Source organism: Echinops telfairi, unplaced genomic scaffold (genome assembly GCF_000313985.2).
Source record: "Echinops telfairi isolate 266 unplaced genomic scaffold, ASM31398v2 ScPeMD7_7468;HRSCAF=8506_0, whole genome shotgun sequence".
NCBI lineage: Eukaryota > Metazoa > Chordata > Mammalia > Afrosoricida > Tenrecidae > Echinops > Echinops telfairi.
In genome coordinates this window covers 26974038-26994023 of record NW_022111369.1, presented here as the reverse complement: position 1 = coordinate 26994023, position 19986 = coordinate 26974038, and positions in this window count along the sequence as shown.

The window sequence follows — 19986 nt, the reverse complement described above, 5'->3', positions numbered from 1 at the left end:
AGAAGATTGTCCAGTTATTTTACAGAGGAACGCAGGGACACATTGAAAAACGTCCAAGTAAATAAAGACTTTTCTCTCTTCACACTTGGAAAAGTAACAGGCAGAAATGACTGTTTTAAATAAAAACAGTTCCAGAGTTTCAATGAGAAGATTTGAGTTTCCTAAATTATTCCCAAGATGTGATATAGTAAGCGTCTGCCAACATCATTCGGTTTCCTCTAAGAACTGTAAACCGGCCCTCTGCTCCCATCTCCTTTGGAGAGTTATACGGTCTTCAATTTCAGAAATGCAAACCCTTTCTTGTAACATTTCCCAATTACAAATTTGATGATTGATGTCATGATGGAAAAGTGATGATGAAAAATGAGTTGTTTTTGCTCCTATTCCCCTTTCCTTAATATTAATAATAACACTGACATATAGATAAAAGATTTTTCAGGTCTGACATGTCCAGCCAAGTCTAATATTAGGAATGTATCTGCTGTGTCAGCTAAAGAATTTGTTAACTAAGAGGAAAATGGACTACAAGGTTCACCTTTTATTATAGAGGAGCGTGGCTATTAATTTATTTTAAAGACAGGGGATACTTAAATGAATAGTGCAAAAATATTTCACTTTAGTTATGTGTGTGCTAGGTTGGGTTTTCGGGAGATTCTAAACCTGGGCACTCATACATGTGTAAGAAAGAGATTTGTATCAAGAAAGAAATGGATATAAAGAAAGTGATCCACACAGCTGCAGAGTGGACATGGCCACTCCAATTCCAATCTGCTAGTCAGATGCTCGTAGGAGACTCCTCCCAACTCATGTAGCTGCTGACTCCTGAGAATGAAAAATGGAGCAGGAAGGCTACAGGCAGATAGACCCATGGTTGAGTGCATACAAAGCAGAGACCTTCGCTAACCCAGAGAGCTTCCTATGGTCAATAGGCTCTATGGTGGCCACTGGCCCAAATCATAGGGAACCAGACATAGGAGCTGGGCCAGCAGGAAGAGGATGGGGGAGTTCTTTGCAATGCCTCTTTATAGATTTCACATAGGCCACACCCCCAGGGAGACATCATTCAACTATGAACTGAGTGAGAGTTGCTAAGCTGACCCAAACCTAACTATCACAATGTGCTACATCTTTATCAGTTGAGTGAAAATCTTTTCCTGAGGCTTTAAAAATGTGTATTATAAATCTTGATTTCTAACCATATGTTTTATGATTGTGAACCCCCAGTACTTATTTCTTCCCTAAACCATTTTATTGGAAGTTAATACAGATAAATCATTTCATAGTTCAATCACATCAAGCAATATTGTACAAGTGCTACCAGAATCAGTTTCAAAGCACTCTTTTCCTTCTTGAACTCCTTGACATCAGCTCCCTTTTATGCCCCACCCCCAAGTGGACTCCCCCCAAACCCTTACTCACTTGTTTCTTTTTTTTATCACTTGTTTCTATGAGCTCATCAATCCCGAGTTTCATATACTGAAAAATAGAAAAACATTTCACAAATTCCGAAGGGTCACCCCCAAGGACAAACTATACATGAGATAAACCCCAAGATGAGCAAACAAAAATAAATAGAAAATGTTGAACACGAGACCAGTCCTGACCTGCATCAGAGGGGGATGTCAGGTTTATCAATTTGATCTTCTATAGTCATATCTCCAATGTACTCTCCTTGGTAACCATTTCTTCCCATTCCTGTTAGGGATCGGAGGAGATCCCTGGAGGCTCACTTCCTATGCAGCTCTCACAAATGTATCTTGGGCTTTCTCTGTCATTCACAGCCATCTGCAAACCAGATTCTCACAGTTTAAGCTCCTTCAATTTTGGATTGTATGATTACTAATCCTTTTTTTAAATCAATTTATTGGGGCTCATACAATTCATCACAATACATAGATCAATTGTGTAAAGCACATCTATACATTTGTTGCCCTCATCATTCCCAAAATTCGCTTGCCTCTTGGGATCCCGGAATCAGCTCATTTTCCTTTTCCCTCCCCTTCCCCTCCCTCCCTCTGCCCCCCTTCCCCATGCACCCTTGATAATTTATAAATTGTTATTATATCTTATATTACACTGCCCGGCATCTCCCTTCACCTACCCCTCTGCTGCCCATCCCCCAGAGAGGAGGTTATATGTAGCTCCCTGTGATCAATTCCCCCTTTCTACACCCCCCTTCCCTCTGGTATTGCCACTGTCACCCCTGGTCCTGAAGGGTTCATCTGTCCTAGATTCCCTGCGTTTCCAATTCCCATCTGTACCGCTGTGCATCATCTGGTCTAGCCAGGTCTACAAGGCAGTATTGGGGTCCTGGTAGTTGGGGGGAGGAAGCGTTTAAGAACTAGAGGAAGGTTGTGGGTTTCATTATTGCTATACTGAACCCTAAGTGACTCATCTCCCCCCTACCCCTCTGCAAGATATGTCCAGTTGTCTAGAGATGGACATTGGGTCCCCATCATGTGCTACCCTCATTGACAAGGGGTTTGGTCACTGCTGTTGGTGTGCTTCTTCCATGTGGACTTAGTTCATATCTCACTTAGATGGTTGTTTGTTTGGAAACAAACTTTTAAGAACCCCACCAAATTGTTATTATTCTTATGTTACTTTTAGGTGAACCTACACAAATAATTATTTAAAAATAATTAGACATTTTCTTTGAAGAAGTTTTTATTTTTCTTAAAATAGTTCATCTATGCTTCCGGAACAATTACTTTCAATACCTAAAAAAATTATTCCTAGTATTTACCTATGAATTTTTCATTCATACATTGCACCAATTTCTTTACTATGCATTAGGCATTTCCATTAAAATTTATTTTTAAGATTTCTTTCTATCTGGAAGAGGTAAGTTATTCAGAAAAGAACACAAGTGGTTTCCTATGTCACATACACTAGCCCATATCAAGGTTAAAAATGTTACTGAATAGTAAGCAACCAAACATGTTTTTTTTCTTTTACTTTAAAAGATTATACAGCCGAAGTGTGTCTGACATTTTTAGATTATTTTAGCAGAGAATCTATATTTATTAAATATACATCATGTTCATAAAGAAAATACTCCTTTTATTCCAGAGTTTTTGTTTTGCTGTTTTCTATTCGCATACATTCCCAGGTACTCTGCTGGCATGGTGGGTTACAAACTGGGCTAACTCTAAGGTCAGCAGTTCGAAACTACGTTGTTCCACAGGGGAAGATTCCGCCTTTGCTCCAGTAAAGAGCTCCAACTTGGAAACCCCCCAGGACAGTTCTGCTTTGTCCTACAGGGTTCCTGTGAGCTGGAACCATTTAATCCAGTTCACACATAAGAGCATAGTAGAGAGAAGATTCTATTTATTTCTGAGAATGAAGAAGAAATGACTTGTGTGGTTTGTTATTTATACTTCAAATGTTTTTTATACTCTATATTATATATTTTAAGTTATTTTGCACCTGTTTTGAAATACAGCCCAATTTGGTACTTCAAGCAGAATTTGGTTTCTGGAGATTCATTCTGATTTCAAGAATTATTTCTTTAAAAATTTTTTTATGAAAAATGAGCTCAAGATTGTTTAAGAGTTGGATATGAAAGCTATTTTGTCATGGTAATTGGTCCCTTCGTGCAATCACTGAGTCAGAAACTTATTTTATTCACTATGCATAATGGTTGATACAGAAATATTCCTTGGTCAAACATAATATAATTTATTATTGATTGTTTGGGGTAAATTTAATGATGGACATTTTTTGATAGTTTGGATCAGCTGTTCTTAGAAAGAATGGCAGTTCAGACCTTCCCACCATCTCCCAGGAGGAAAAGACTTGGCGAGTTTCCCTATTACAGACAAACCGTCTCATGGAACATTTCTCTATGGCACCTAGCGTTTCCATGAGTGGGTAGTCAAGTAGATAGCAGCAAACAACACCAACAGCACCAACATTGGCAATCTAATTCAGCAATCTGAATTTTGTCTCACCCTGACACACATTTTAGTCCCTGAGGAAATAGTATGGGGGCCTGTCTGACCTCCTTCAGCTTCAACTGGGAGGAGAGCCCAAGTTCACACGCTCCCCAGACCAGACACTCCAAGACAGAAACCAGCCAGTAGCCCCACCCTCTTCTGTACTCCATGTTGACATCAACCACTTCTTTCGCGGCACTGCGCGCCTCTGCTGGGTTTAATAATTCACTGTAACGACCAGGTACGTCATTCACAGATTATGAAGTTTATTAGAGAGGCTAACAGGCTACAAAATGTTAGGGCTATAATTCTGGTGTCCACAGTACTTCTCCTCAGACATGCTGCCAGGCACCCCTCTCTCTGGTCTTTGGCTTCTCTGCCAGGAGGTCCCGTGGCGCTGGCTTGTTCGGTGGGCTGCGACGGCTGCTGCTCTGTCTCACGGTCTTGGTGCTGCTCCTCTACTCGGCCTCCTGGTCCGAGCACCGCTCCCCGCCCGCTCTGTCTTGTGATACCAGCGCTGCAGCCGCTGGCACCTCTGCTGCCTGTCACTGCACACACACGGGGATTTCCCACATGCTTGGGTGGGGGCGGGGTGGGGGTGGGGCTCTTCTTTCTTGGAGTCACAGATTCTTTATCTTCCTACTTCTGAGATGTCTCCTTGATATACCCAGTGGAATGGCAAAACTGACCAGCCCCCTCTCTTCGTGTTTCACACACGCTGTTTCTATTGCCCCACCCAATCACTTGGCAGGAGTTAAAGTCAGATACAGAAAACCCATACCACGCATTTTCACTTCACCGTAACTTCTCAGTCATATACAAACATAACTTGAAAGACACGTTGCAATTATAAAACATGGTTTCTCTTAGTGGAATCTGATTCTCAAAAGATCTCCACTTTTAAAGGATTACATAAATAACCGTAAGGAGGAGAAATGAGCCAAGCACCAAAAGTATGGGACGTAATTCGTTTGCAACACTCGTCTGCTTTCTCATTCCAAAGTGAAGAAAGACTGTTTTCACATTTCCAAGAAGTTCAAGTTCACAGAATAATTTTCCCCATGTGCCTTAACTTAACACAGCAAGTCTGAAAGCAATGTGTATCTCAGAGGTACAAGGAGTGGCCACAACACCCTCCTCACTGGAAAGCTGACAATCAAGCACAGGTTTAAACTGGGCATATGGTTTTTAAAAAGTAACATTGAGGGATGATCGGTTGATCTTGAAATGGACAGTAATGAAAATCTTTTCATCATTTCAAGTGATTTCATCTATGGTGGAGCAGAAAATTCATGAGATTTGGCCAAAAGCTCATACAGAGACAGAAAACTATTCCTCCAATGAATAAATATTAGAAGAACAAAATACAATTATAGCTGGATCTTTATTATACTGCGGTCATGCTTGCTCAATAATACATTTTAATAAAAGTATTATTTTATTTCTGCTATTTTATTATATCTGTTCCAATGAACATATCCATGAATTTGATGAACAAATTGATTTGCCTTCAAACAACACACTTTTCATGAAATATTTCACATTTGGTCTCATTATTCACTTTGCAGTTTGATTAGTTAGATTCATTACAGTATGGCACCTTAGAACCATTTTTGCCATGAAGAATTGTTCTTGATTAAAAATACAAAAATAGTAAAATTTTTACAAAAATATTTTAATTCTCCTTTTCAATCTAAATTATTTTCTGGGAATCTGAACTTTGGCAAGATTGTGGTAGTTTTAGTAAGGAACGTAGGACACATTTTTTTTCTTTAGTAACATAAAATGAGGTAGTCACTATTGTATTTAGTTAAGTGATTAAAATATTTAAATGACCAACATTGCAATTGCTAAAAGCATGGAATCTGGCAGCATGGAGTATAATACTAAGACTGGCACAGAGTATGAACAAACTCAATAGTCATTAATTTTGTAAATCCCAGCTTTGACTCAGGGCAAGTTCTTAACCTCACAGTGGTTCATGTTATCATTAAAAGCATTTGTGTGAACAGAGATACTTTGTTTCAGAATAATTCTACTTCTACATTATTCCCGATTTCATCTTGCAGTTGCTTTTCTATTAGTTGAAAGAAGTCCAAGTACAGGTGTTTAGGTCACTATACAAATTGGCGGAAGTAAGATGCCTTGTTGTTGAAGTATGCACCTGAAATAGATACACGTTTTTGTTTATGCAGTTAATTTCAGTGTTTTGAATCTCACATTGCTAGGGTGTCAGCTTTATGTCATTAAACCCAGGACTAGTGCACTGAGATTGCTTCATTATCTCTCTGTCACTCACCCTTTTGATTATCCAACTCTATCTTTCTGTAAAGAACTCCATTTCACTGTAAGCAAAACACACTGGCACATATTAAGTGCAATCATAGAAGTACTTCGTGTGGTGGCATCTGACTTTCTTAGGACTCTTACAGATTTAATTGCTGCATTATTTGAGTAGAACATAATATTTTTATATATGACTCAAACAACGTATATTCTCTTAATGTACATATTGCATGCAAATGTTAATGTGTTTTCCTTCCTACATTTTACAAAACTATACTAGAATACACTCTGACTTAATAAGAATCGAAAACCAAAAAAACATACTCTGTAAAAACCGAACATTTTGTCATTTACGTGGGAAATATTGTCTGCCTAAGGGAAACATATCCATGCCACTTAAAATGCAATGTAAATTAAACAACATAGAACAACTTTGCATTTATTTAGAAACTATTTCCTATTTTAAGATGACACCAAAAACATACCTCATGATAAATTATTTGCAGTGGGAACTTTCACATAAGAATTCCTGTAGAGAACAGTAAAGTGTGACCATCACCACATAGGCATGCGACCCCACATTGAAAGTAAGCAGTGTATGAATATTCACATTTACAAGGCTGATGGAGAAATGAGTTTTAGATTTACAAGTGGATTCTCTGCTCTAGAATACTTTTCTCAACTATCACACATTCTTCCTGTGTTTAGAAAGCACATACCACAAATACATACATACTATATCCCAAAATATCAGAATTTCATTGGGGAAAGCACACGGGTGTCAATGGGTGGCTATTAGTTTGTTCTTTACAAGACAGTACTTTTATACTATCGATTTATTATGGTAGTTTACAAATTAGTCAGAAGTAGAAAATTATGCATACTTGAATCTTTCACCTACAGAAATGAGACCTTTGTAATTATAAATTTATAACTGTAAACATATAATTGTGAAATGAAACGACTTGCCTACTTAAATACACAAACATATGCACACATAAATCTAAATAAACAGATCTAATTGATCCAGGCATAATAGTTAGCACTTTTAAAAGACCTAATTCAATTTTAAAGCCATAAGGAATTATAATGTTCCTCATGAAAATTTGACTTTAAGCCCAGAAATATTAAGACAATTTGTTTTTCATAGGACTTTTATATAGTGATAGGGTTAAAGTTACAGTCTGACCACTTATTGTGCTCATATAGGAAAAAGTTACACATTCATTTGAATAACACAGATGCATAGTCTTTCCTCAAAAATACGTTTTGAAGGTTTTAAGTCATCATTTCTCTGATAATGTAAGCTAGCTCATGATCATATGTTTAGGAAAAACAGAAACATCCAAAGGTCCCTGTTAGCCTTCTCCTTGGAAGGAGACTATTTTTGTTGTTTAGCCTTTACAAAGACCGTTGACAAAATGAGAAGAGGCACAAAATTTATATTCCAGCACACACAGCTGCGTCCCACAGTCACCTCGCAGCATTGGGCCTTCCACATTCCCATTTCTAGCTTTCCAATTGTGTATCTGCATATATATCGACATATAATTTATAATACAGTATTTATATTTTGTACTTTACAGTCACAAGAATTTACAAGCATAAATTATTAAATTAGAGAAGATATTTCTGTAGCTTATTTATTATGAGACAATTTAAACAACTATGAAAGAAAATAAAGGGGGAGTTGCAAGCACGGAAGTACATGGATCTACAATAAAATGAATCAGATACTATTTGATGTCCTAAAAGTGTCATAATTTAGAATAGTTCAACTGAAGCTATGTAAAGATGTTTCCCATATTTAGCTATAGAGTATACAAGATGAGAATGGACATTTTCATAATAACTTTATGAAAGAACAGCTGAGTCAATTGCACTTGAGCAAATATTCTGTCACAAGTTTGCATGTGCTGTTTTCACTGTGTGGTGCTATAGAGCAAACCATTTGACCCAAATGTGGATAATAATCAAAATTTAATCTGTGATTAAGGATACAGTATTTGCATGCAGAAACTCCATGCAGACAAGCTAGACTTCTCAGGAAATAATTTCATTGTTATCTAGGAGGCAAATCAAATCACAAAAGCAGCGATTTCTGAGAAGATGCCTTATGACAAAGACCGTTTACTATCAGTTAGAAATCACCCTTTTCAGTTGTTGGCCCACTCCCGGCATCAGTCACCCACCCTTTGGAGCCACACCACGTGTTGTCTCATACATGGTGCCATCAGAAGAAGATGGTTGGCCAAAGTGCTGCAAAATTCAAATCTGCAAATAATCTACAGATCCTTATAATTCCTCTTTGAAATTGCATATGGCTAAAAGAAGTCCCGATAATACCTGAGAGAGAATTGAGAGCTCTGGGTCCATATGAATGTAATCAATTCTACTGTTCAATCAGGAGACTGTTCCTCCTATTTCAAAGCAGGTTCCTGTAATCGCACTGACCACGTGCCAGATCATAGGACGCCCCTCGTTTGTCATTCTGCTGCAGGTGCATTTCCTCAGAAAGGCCATAAGCTTAAGTATTATAATTCACACGGAAATCAATTTCTTTTGACAGCAAAGGATTTCAGGCAAAAATTTGCATTTGTAGCCTGGTACTTAAACAAAAAAATTGTACAGATCACACATTTTGAATGCCCTTGCTAGTTCTTTGACTACCTCTTTTGTCCCTGAAGCATGTGAAAAGAAAAACCAGACCGAAACAAATGCAACGATATAAAATATCTATAGTTCTTTGAGAAGAGTTGTTTTTGTCTAATAAAGTTGTTTCCTTAATATCTGTGATGTCAGTCTAGTTTTTGTAAAAACTTCTTTTAAATTAGCTAGAAGTTAATAAATGTTTCTCAGCTTTGAGGGGGTCCTTATTCCTCATTGGCGGCAAAAGATGGACCAGATTCCCATGCACTATTAAAGAATTAGACAAATGTATTTAGTTCAATAAGACAAATGCCAAAAAAGGTAAAGAAGGCATTGCTATAGGTGGAATGGAATATAGAAGCATCCCAGATGAAGGAAATCACATTGCTATTGAGCACAAATATTGTTCAAACTCTTATTGCATTGATACACCGTCAGATCCTCACAGGTATTTCTGGTAGGACATGGAGAACCCAGTGTTCGAAGGAGTGCCCTTTCTTAGCCCTGCTGCTGCTTTTCAAGCCCGGCCATGAGCGTGACTGAGCCGGGAGACAGCCGCTCTGCATGGCCCTCTCTTCTGCTTACTTTCAAAGTAGAAAAATCCATGACAACCCAAAAAGCGTAGGTATACAGGCTGATGCATTCGGAAAGTCCAAAGCGCATAGAAATGCGGGTTGAAGCATGGGGAGAGGGAGAGGGAGGGTGAGCGTATACTTATGAATATAAATAGATTGACAGAGGATGTGTGTGTGTGTGTGTGTGTGTACACTGCTGTAAATGTGTCTATAGCTATGGTGGAACATGCAGGATACATATGTATGAAAATCTTGTAGATATAACCACGAGCCTTGAGACAGCGAGTTGCTGGGTGGGGGACTAGGGTCAATTGACATCACATAGTCCACAAAGACAATGCTCTTCGCCTTAATTGGGTGAGCGGCAGGAGGGGTCTTCAAAGCTCACAAGTCTGTGCAACCGTGAGCTCCGAGAGCGTAGGGGTAACGGAGAAGCAGCAGTTCAGGAGCACCAGCTGCTCCTCCAGAGAAAGAGGCTGTCCGCTCTCCTGCAGCGTGCAGTCTGGGGACTCCCTGGGGGGCCTTCGACCTGGTCCTTTAGGGTCACTAAGAGTAAGCATCAACTCTATGGGAGTGAGTTGGGTTTTGGCAAAAGGTGAAATTATTTGGTCTGTCCTATGCAGAGGAAAGAGTGTAAAATAGGAAAACATATGAAAATAACTAGTTCAATGAACTAATAGATATTCCGCAGTGTCTAAATAAAGGAGAATGTTTTATGAGCAAACCGGTTTGTATCTTAATCCTGGTGAAAATGACACATCTTTATCAATTCTCATGACTTTTTGATGATCTATTTTCCTTCTTCTTGTCTGTGGCGTCCTTTCCATCAACCATCCTGGTCATTTTGATACTAGTCTTTTGCCTTGCTCCATAAAGTTAAGTTTATATAGTTAAAAATAGACCTATCTGAATTACAAACCATAAAATAAAGGTATATATTTAAATTATCTGTACCTCCATGATGTGATCCTTTCAATGATTTGCGTAGTAAACACTTAATAGGAAAACAAGCATGTGTTTTATGAGAGAAAGTATTACTACTGCCCCACAATTGGAAAAACATAACCAATGATCAGATATATGTATATATAGTTAAAGTAATAGCTACCTAAAGATCTGGAGGTAAAATAAAATTTGGGTGAAATAAATTTTAGGTTAAGTCAAATAAAGCAAATATTGAAATAACCTTTTTCCCCATAACTACATTTAAACCTTTGATGCCTTTTGAGAAGAACTATAAATTCATGTACTTTGGTTATTTAAATTACAACTGAAAAAATGACAATAATTCCCTTTTTAAATCATTTTATTGGGGGCTCATACGCCTCTTATCACAATCTATCCATACATCAATTGTGTAAAACACATCTGTATATTCGTTGCCCTTATCATTCTCAAAACATTTGCTCTCCACCTAAGCCCCTGGTATCAGCTCCTCATTTTTCCCCTTTCCTCCTGCTTCCCCTCCATGAACCCATGATATTTTTTTTGTGAATGACTATTTTGTCATATATTACACTGTCTGACATAAATAATAATTCTTAAGAATATGTGTATGTATGTATGTAAGAGGAGACTATGCTTTAGAAATACTTATTTTGGTTCTGAAATGCAAAAGTATACTGATGGGAAAACATTCTCTAATAGCCACTCCTGGAAAGAATACACAGAGTAACTGTACCATAAAGAATTGGCCACCATTCCACCATTTCAAGAGGTAGCATGCAATCAAGAACCTATGGCACTGAAGGAAGATGCACTACTGAAAAAAGGAAAAGCAAGGCTCTAGGAGCCCTGGTGTAGTGGCTCTGGGTTGGTCTGCAATCTTCAAGGTCAGCAGATGAACCCACCAGCAGCTCTGTAGGAGAAAGACTGAACTTTATACTGTCATGGAGAGTCACAGACTTGGAAACCCACTGGGGGAAACCCACGAAGGTAGTGAATGTATTTTTTTTTTTTAGAGGAATCAGAGGATTAACTATTGAAATGTTTCAACAAGCTGATGAAGCTCCAGAAGCATGCAATGGTTTATGCCAAGAAATCTGGAAGACAGGTGCCTGTCCAACAGACTAGAAGAGACCTGTGTTTGTACTCATTCCAAAGAAAGGCGGCCCAAGAGAAAGTGCAAAGTATAGAACCATATCATTAATATCACCTACAAGTAGAATTTTACTGAAGGTCAATCATAAACAGTGTCAGCAGTATGACAGGGGATATGCAGTATGAAAGTCCTGCCAACTTTCAAGCAGGACTCAGAAGATGAAGTGATAGCAGGGATATTATTGTTGATGACAGATGGGTCTTGGATGAAAGCAGAGAATACCAAACATTATTTTCTGGTGTTTTATTGACCTTGCAACTGCTTTTGACTGTGTGGATCAAAACCAATTAGGAATAGCATTGAGAAGAGTGGGAATTCCAGAATACTTCCCTGTGCTCATGCAGAATGATGTATTTGAATTATGATGTTGGCAAAGATATCAAAAGTACTATAGGCTGCCAGAAGAGCAAACAAAACTGTATTGGAAGCACATGGAGAATGCTCCTTAGAAGCAAGAATAGTAAGACTTCTCACCATGCTTTGGGCATGTTATGTGGAGAAACCAGTCTCCAGAAAAGGACACCATGCTCAGTAACATTGTTGTATGCCATTGAATTGGTTTTGACTCATCGCAACAGGATATGCAGCAGAAGAGAACACCAGCAGTCTTGTGTCATCCTCACGATTGTTCTTATGCTTTGTTGTAGCCCTTGTTGCACCCCTGTGCCAATCCATCTTGTCGAGGCCTTTCCTAATTTTCGATGCCCCCCTACTATTCCAATCATGGTGTCCTTCTCCAGGGACTGGTTTCCTGAAAGCATGTCTGAAGTGCGTGAGATGAAGCCTCACTATCCTTACCTCTAGGGAGCATTCTGTCAGCACTCCTTCTAAGGAATAATTGTTGGTTCTTTTGATAGTCCATGACATTTTCAAAATTCTTTACAAGCGCCATAGTTCAAACGCATGGATTGGCCTTCTGCTTTCCTTATTCAATGTCCATCTTTCACATGCACAGGAGGCAATTGAAGATATTATGGCTTGGGTCAGGTACACCTTAGTGCTCAAAGTAACATCCTTGCTTTTCAACACCTTAAAAAGATCTTATGCAGCACATCTACCCAATGGCATGTGTCATTTCATCTGTTGATCCATGAACATTGAGTGTGGATCAAGGAGGAGCAAAATCCTTGGTCTCTTCAATCTTTGCCCATTTGTTATGATGTTATTGATTGGTCCAGTTCTGAGGATGTTGGTTTAGTTTACACTGAATTGTAATCCATTCTCAAGACGTTATATAATACCTTTATTCTTAGGAGATATATACTAACCGTGTGGATGCTACAGTGTGTGCAAATATTTTCAGATAGGAGAGCAAAATTTAAAAAAATGATTTGTATCTGTATATCTAATAGAAAGCGCACACGAAAAAATAGCTTATTACAAATACAGAATAAGAAATAGGGTGAAATGGGAAGGACTTGCGACTCTACTGTTGTTGAGTGATGTTGAGGCATTTATGCACCACAGACCGAAACCCTGCCGATCCTGCTCCATCGTCACAATTATTCCCATGCTAAAGTTCATTATTGCAATCATAGTGTCAATCCATCCAGTGGAAATTCAAGTCAAGATGTGGGCAAGTATGTCTCAGAGAAGGCAATTCCATCTCTGTTGGTAGGAAAATAAGGAGGAGCAGCCTCTCAAAAGAGAAAAAAGCTTCGCAATACTTATGTGGGAAATGTAGCTGGTACTAGGTTCCTAATAGCACACTTTTCATCTAGTTTCCAAGCAGTCCTTGGTGACCTGGTCCATGTGTATAGATTACTGGGACTTTAGACTTGGTTCTTTTGAGGTGTCCCCCGTCTTTCATGGACCACACCAGAAGGGCGATATTTTATTTATTTATTTATAAAATCATTTTATTGGGGGATCCTACAACTCTTATCACAATCCATGCATCGATTGAATCAGGCATGTTTGTACATATGTTGCCTTCCTCCTTTTCTAGACATTTACTTCCTACAGAGCCCTTGGTATCAGCTTCCCCCCCCTCCCTCCCCCTCCCCCTCATAACCCCCTGATAGATTGTACATTGTTATTATTTTCATATTTTCATCTCTCACACCAACCGCTGTCTCCCTTCCCCCATGTTTTCTGTTTTTCTTCCCCCTGTAGAGGGGTATATGCTTATGTGTTGAGCATTGCAATTAGTTCCCCCTTTCTCCCTTCCTCTCCCTCTCTTCCCCCTACCCTTCTGGTATCCCTGTTCCCACTCCTGGTCCTGGATTCCGTGTGTCATGAGCTCACATCTCTTATCTATACCCGTGCACATGTTCCGATCTAGTCCGAATTGGGAAGCAGCACTGGGGCCATGGTAGTGGGGGGTGACAAAGCCCCCAGGAACCAGAGGAATGTATTGTGCTTCATCAATGCTTTACTGCACCCTGGTGACTAATTACTTCCCAGTGACCCTTTGTGGGGAGATTGTTCCACTGTCTACAGATGGGCTTTGGATCTCTGCTCCAGCCCGCCCTTTTTCTCAACAATATGCTTTTGTTTGTTATGTGTCTGCTGACTTCTCATGATCGCACTGATGGTGTGCTTCTTCCATGTGGACTTGTTGCTTCATTGCTAAATGGAAGTTTGTGTAACTTCAAGCCTTTAAGACCCCAGATGCTATATCTTTTAATAGCTGGGCACCATCCGCCTTCCAGAAGGGTGTTATTGAAATCCATTACCATTGAATGACGTTTTCAACTTTTCTGGGAAAACAGTGGGGATGGAATTGTGACAGACGTGCCACATGGAAATGATACAATTGTTGGCCATGTGAATTTTGGTAAAACATCAGACAGTTTCTGATTTCCTCTACCTGAAGCTTTAACATTAAGATAATACCTGCTTTTTATGCCGTTTTACAGATTAAAGAATGTATCAGTCACCAGAACATCTCACATTGAATTCAAAATCCCTCCTTGATTTTAACTTTATAGTGGAAGTCCAGTCCTCTGTATCTTAAATATGTGCCTGGAAAAACAAGTGAAGCTTATACTCATCGTTTGATAAAAGATAGACCTTTAAATGGGCTTGTTCTATTAGAGAAATTAATTTTGCATAGTTAGACTGACCTTGGCGACTATAAATAATATGGAGTTCAAGGGACTAGTGCAGAGTCAATTAATTTAGGAAATCAATACAAACCCCACAAATATAAGATGAATAAGAATTGTTATAGGATACAGAAGGTCATTAGGGCACCAATATCAATGTGTGAATAAGTCATGACTGAATATAAATTGGTGAACGGCAGTGGAATATGCAGCTTCTTTCATTTTAGCACTAGAGAGCCACGGTTGTACTCCATATTGATTTCTTCATTGTCCTGAATTTACAATGAGATCTGAAGAATAGATGCATTTATTCTGTGGTAAATACTAATTGAGCCCCATTTCATTTCCAAGCCCTCTGCTAGGATTAGAATAAAAGTAAGTGCGATGAATGTTCCTGCCTTTAAGGAGCTCGTAGGCAAATGGAATAAGTATATTTTGGCAAATGCCATCTTCTTGAAGGTGTCCACTAACTTTGAGGATCATGTTGAAAAAGTAGAGTTCTTCACGGCACACTTAAGCACACAATAGTCCAAACGTAGAACTTCAAACCTTTGAATCCACACGGTATCTAGTGATGCTCTTCTTAAAGGTCAAAGGCATTTCAATCCCTTTGAGCTGGAGTTATACAGTAACATGGGGTTTCCACAAATTAAAATCAATTTGATGGCAATTGGTTTGTTTTGGGATGGTTCAACTAACAAAAAAACAAAGACTAAACTAAACCCACTGGTATTGAATTGAATCTGATTCATCATGAACCAATAGATATACTATCACTGCCCCTTTGGGTTTTTGCAGTTTCAAATCTTTATGGAGATAGACACCCTCATCTTTGTCCTGCAGAGACGAGGTAGGCTGGGTCTACTGGCCTTGTGGTTGGCAGCGCCACATGTAGCCCACCCACCACCAGAGAGTGGTTGCATATTCCAAGAGTAGTTAGAACATTTCATGAATGTAGTGACATCTGAGCTGTGCCATACTTATAGGTTAGAACGGAAAATTTCAAATGTAAAAAAAATTATACATTTAATTTTTTACATTATACATTATAAAATATATGACATATTATACGTTTTATAATTTATACATTATAAAATATAGGACATATTTTTTCCTTAAGTTTCCTTCATTCTTAGTTTGTATAAATTATACATTAACATGTAACAAGAATATTGTAGTACTTTTGTTCCTACTAAACTTTATTAATAACTTTTTTGATGATTTAATCCTTGCGTCTTTTATATTTACTTTTCATTTTAACAGTTTTATTAACATATAATTAGCATACCATACAATTCTGTGGTTTAAAACATTTTAAAAGTGTGGTGCATTTATCACCACAAGCAATTGTAGAACATTTTGTCACTCTTGTATCCATTATTATTAACTTCTCATTTCCTACCAACCTCATCTCCCCATAACCCTAAAATACTATTGATTTAATTACTGCCTTTATAGATTTACTTATCTTGGATTTCCTATAAAGATATGCCCCTAACAACAAAATAAAACACAGAAAAACCTCAATCCAAAGAAAGTAGAGAATAATGAAAAGTAGAATAAGTTAAAATTGGATCCAAAGGAGGGACAAGCAATAAGATATTAAATGTTGACCTAATTATATCTAAAGCAGTACACTCTCCAATACATTCTGTTTGAGAACAAGAGTATTCACACCTTTATGCAATGGACCAAGTGAATTCAATAGAGACTGAATCCAGGTGCGGGCTCTGTAAACGTGTCTGGAGGCTTTCACTGTCACCTATAGCTTTTGGGAAAGTGGATAGTCATATTTCAAGCTCTGATACCTCCTCCTTCATTTTGATATGGATTTTATGACAAATAATCCATTGATAACACTGGCTCATGCACTTTCCCCATAAAGACTTAGCTGGTAGCTTACTTATCTGGCCCTAATAAACTTTAGATCTGTGCTTCTTGAAGATAAAGTGGTTTCTGTCTGATTAGTGTGGTCTTTCCATAAGTTCATCAAAGGAAACCTGGCAGTGATAAATAATTGAACTAACACCACATTTAAAACTTTTAGTAAAAGAAAACAAAGTATTTTGCATAGATTTTACAACTAGTAAATACAGAAGGGTTAATGAATAAGGAAATAAACATTTGGCTACCATCATCCTAATAATTATGATAATGATCACAATCAATGATGGATAATAAAACGAGATGGTGAAGGTATGTTCAGAACAGATTTTCGTGTTGTCTCAGAATATGCCCCTCCCACCAAATGTTTATTAATTATAAAGGAAAAATGTGTAAGTTCAGAGTGATGGTTGAAGTCACCTTCTTAACCAAGTAATCAAAATTTCCTTGATAAATTGACATTCATTTGTAGTTTTCCTGCTAAAAATCAAAGTGACATGATTGTTACAGTACTCCTGCTGAAAGGATAGATTCCGAAGGTAATAAAAAATTATCAAATAAACTCAAACCAAGGATCATACTATAAATGAAGAAGTATCCACACTTTAAAAAATTATCAAGACAACCAAAGAAAAGTCAACCGTGCAAGAACTATTGCAGGTTAAAAGAAACTAAAGACACAATTACAAACCCTAACTCACTGCCAGAAGGTGGATTCTGACCCAAGGGGACGCCATAGAAAAACTCTGTTGGGTTTATGTAGTATTTATGTTTTGATATGAACAGCATAGCCATGTATGTTGATACATCAAATAAAATACTTACCTTTTTTCATATTTTCTAATCCTTTCTCATATACTGGTATGGATTGATTGTGTACCCCATCCACTTGCCCCTGGAAACATTTGTTAAACTGGCTGGGTCGTGATTCTTAGTAATTAAAAGTTATATTTGATGCAATGTGGCAACTATGTAGAGATTGGATGTGGTCAATCAGTTGTGTGGGGATTAAGGTGGGATGTAATAACCTTTTTTCAGATCACAGCCTTGATTCAGTACAAGGGGAGTTTTCCTAGAGTGTGGCCATCATCTTTTAAATTATAAGAAAAAAAAAAAGAGAGAGAGAGAGGGCCAGCAAAAAGAGGGGGGCCTTAGAACTATCAAGGAAAAAAGACTCAAGACAGCACATCTTTTGGATCCAGGTTTTTGAGATACCGGATCAGATTGATGTCAAGATATGTAGAAATAATGGACCTGATATGTTAGTCTGGTTACTTTAGAGAAACAAATCCACAGAAACTCATATGAATAAGAGAGAGTTTTATATAAAGAGTAAGTGAGCATCAAGAAAACATCCCAACCCAGTGCTGCCCAAGCCCACAAGTCCAACATTAGCTCATATGTCCTACACCAATTCACAAAGTCCTCCTCCATCTCACAAAACACACACTGTGATGACAACTACAGGAGGAAAGCTGAGTAAAGTGAACATGTAAGCATCTCAGCACTGGCAGGGGTCTCCACACGGCTGCTCCAGCACCCAGGGCTGCATCGGGGTAGGTCCATGTGGCTTCTCCTCAGGGATGTCTTGCAGGAAGTGAGCCTTGCCAGCTGAAGCAGGGAACTGGCTAAGGCAGCTGCACCCTGGTCTGACCATCAAAAAGCAAGAGACCTGAGAACTAGAAAGGGAAGGCTCACTAAGCCATTTATCTCTCCATCCTTCAATTAACCCCACATGTGTTTATCGGCCAGGTTGGCACAATATTCTCGGTAACTAAAAGGTGTATATGATATAATAAATAAATATATATGATAAAGAGAAATAATGGACACTGGGCCTACAAGTGTTGAAAGGAGACACCCATATTTCTCCAGAGCTAACACATATACACACAGAGAAAGCTGACACCTTGAAATGGTGAAGAATAAATGTGTTTGCTAAAGACACCCACTTACAGAATTTCTGTCATAGATACACAAGATAGAACACACACATGCATATACAGCATATATGTGTGGCTGTGTTAGTTCTTTAAAAATCACTGAAGAGTCCTGATGGCTTGTAACCAGGTATGGGCTAATAACTGAAAGGTTCATGGTCTCATTACACTGCTCTGTAGGAGGAATGTGTTCCAGACTGGTTTATATAATGTAAGGATCAAACCAACCAACAACCAATCAAGCAACCAGCTCACTGGTTGGTTCCTCTTCCTCCCGGCCATTAGAAAACTTAGAGCTTTGGCCTCAGTTTCTGAGGCTATAAATACTAAAGGAAGCAGAGACCTTTTCTGTCTCTGACCTTGTAGTTGTAGCTCAACACCAACCCACAATATCTCAGGGCTCCTCTCAGGAACACTTCTACTTTGTCCTAAAGGATCCTTAAAAATTTGGTTTGGGTTTGACCTTAAGATTCTGGAAATGATGATCAAGTTTTATTTATTCTGAACATGTATTACCAGTTATTAAATCAGGTTTACTTTGCAATATGGCCTTACTTCTCATTTTGAAGATTATAAATTTGTAAAAAGATAGCCGTGTTTTGCTTGGCAAAACAGCATCAGTGACATCTTGCCTGTGTAATGTAACAAGGGAAGGCATGCACAATACTGGAAATCATAAATCCGAGGTCTTGGATAATCCCTGGGACAGTCCAGAAGCCAAATTTTCAAAAAGACTCTAAAAGTTCACAGCCAACCTCATTAGCACCCTATCTATGCATTAGGTTCTCTCCTCCATTTAATTGCCAATTAATGCGGGGCAAGTTCACCATGCCCAAGACCCAGGGCAGATGCAGTGTCTTCTTTCTTGTTCCTGTCTACTTTTCAAGGAAGCTGATAAACAAAATAGTTCCCTAACTTGCTACATTAAGTGTAAGTAAATAAATATTTTCCTTGACTAGGTGCTAGACATTTTTATCTTGATACTATTCAAATGTATTTTATTCTAAAATTTAATGAATTTATCTTGATAAGGTATAAGATTGATTGCCACCAATTCTAAGATGCGAGAACAGAATGCCATTTTTGCTGTAAGCTGTATGTTAACGCCCCTCTCTTTTTTCTTATTCCTTTGAAACACTTTCACCCTCTCTAGGATGGGAAGATTTAGAAGTATTTATATTTAAGAATAGTATATAAGACCTTTCTTTGTTATTTTTGAAAAATCCAACTGTTGTGTTGAGAAGACCGTAGGGGAAATGTCCAGGAATGTAGGTAAAATAGACTTTGGGGTTTTATACAATTATGTGGGGAATGGCCCCGTTGCTACTGTAGGTTGGTGGTTTTGAGCAGTCTCTGAAATACAGTGGCCCTTTGTGCCACAGAAGTCAACATTGCCAAGTTCTGTGCCAGACTCACAATCTCTGTCAATCCATGCCATGGAAAGAGATTAGGGGAAAAGGCCACAAGTCCAGAGAAAATAGCTTTGAGACTAAATAAAATTATATAGGAAAATGATCCTAGAACTATGGGGATTGTCCATTTTGTTTGAATATTGTGTTCAAT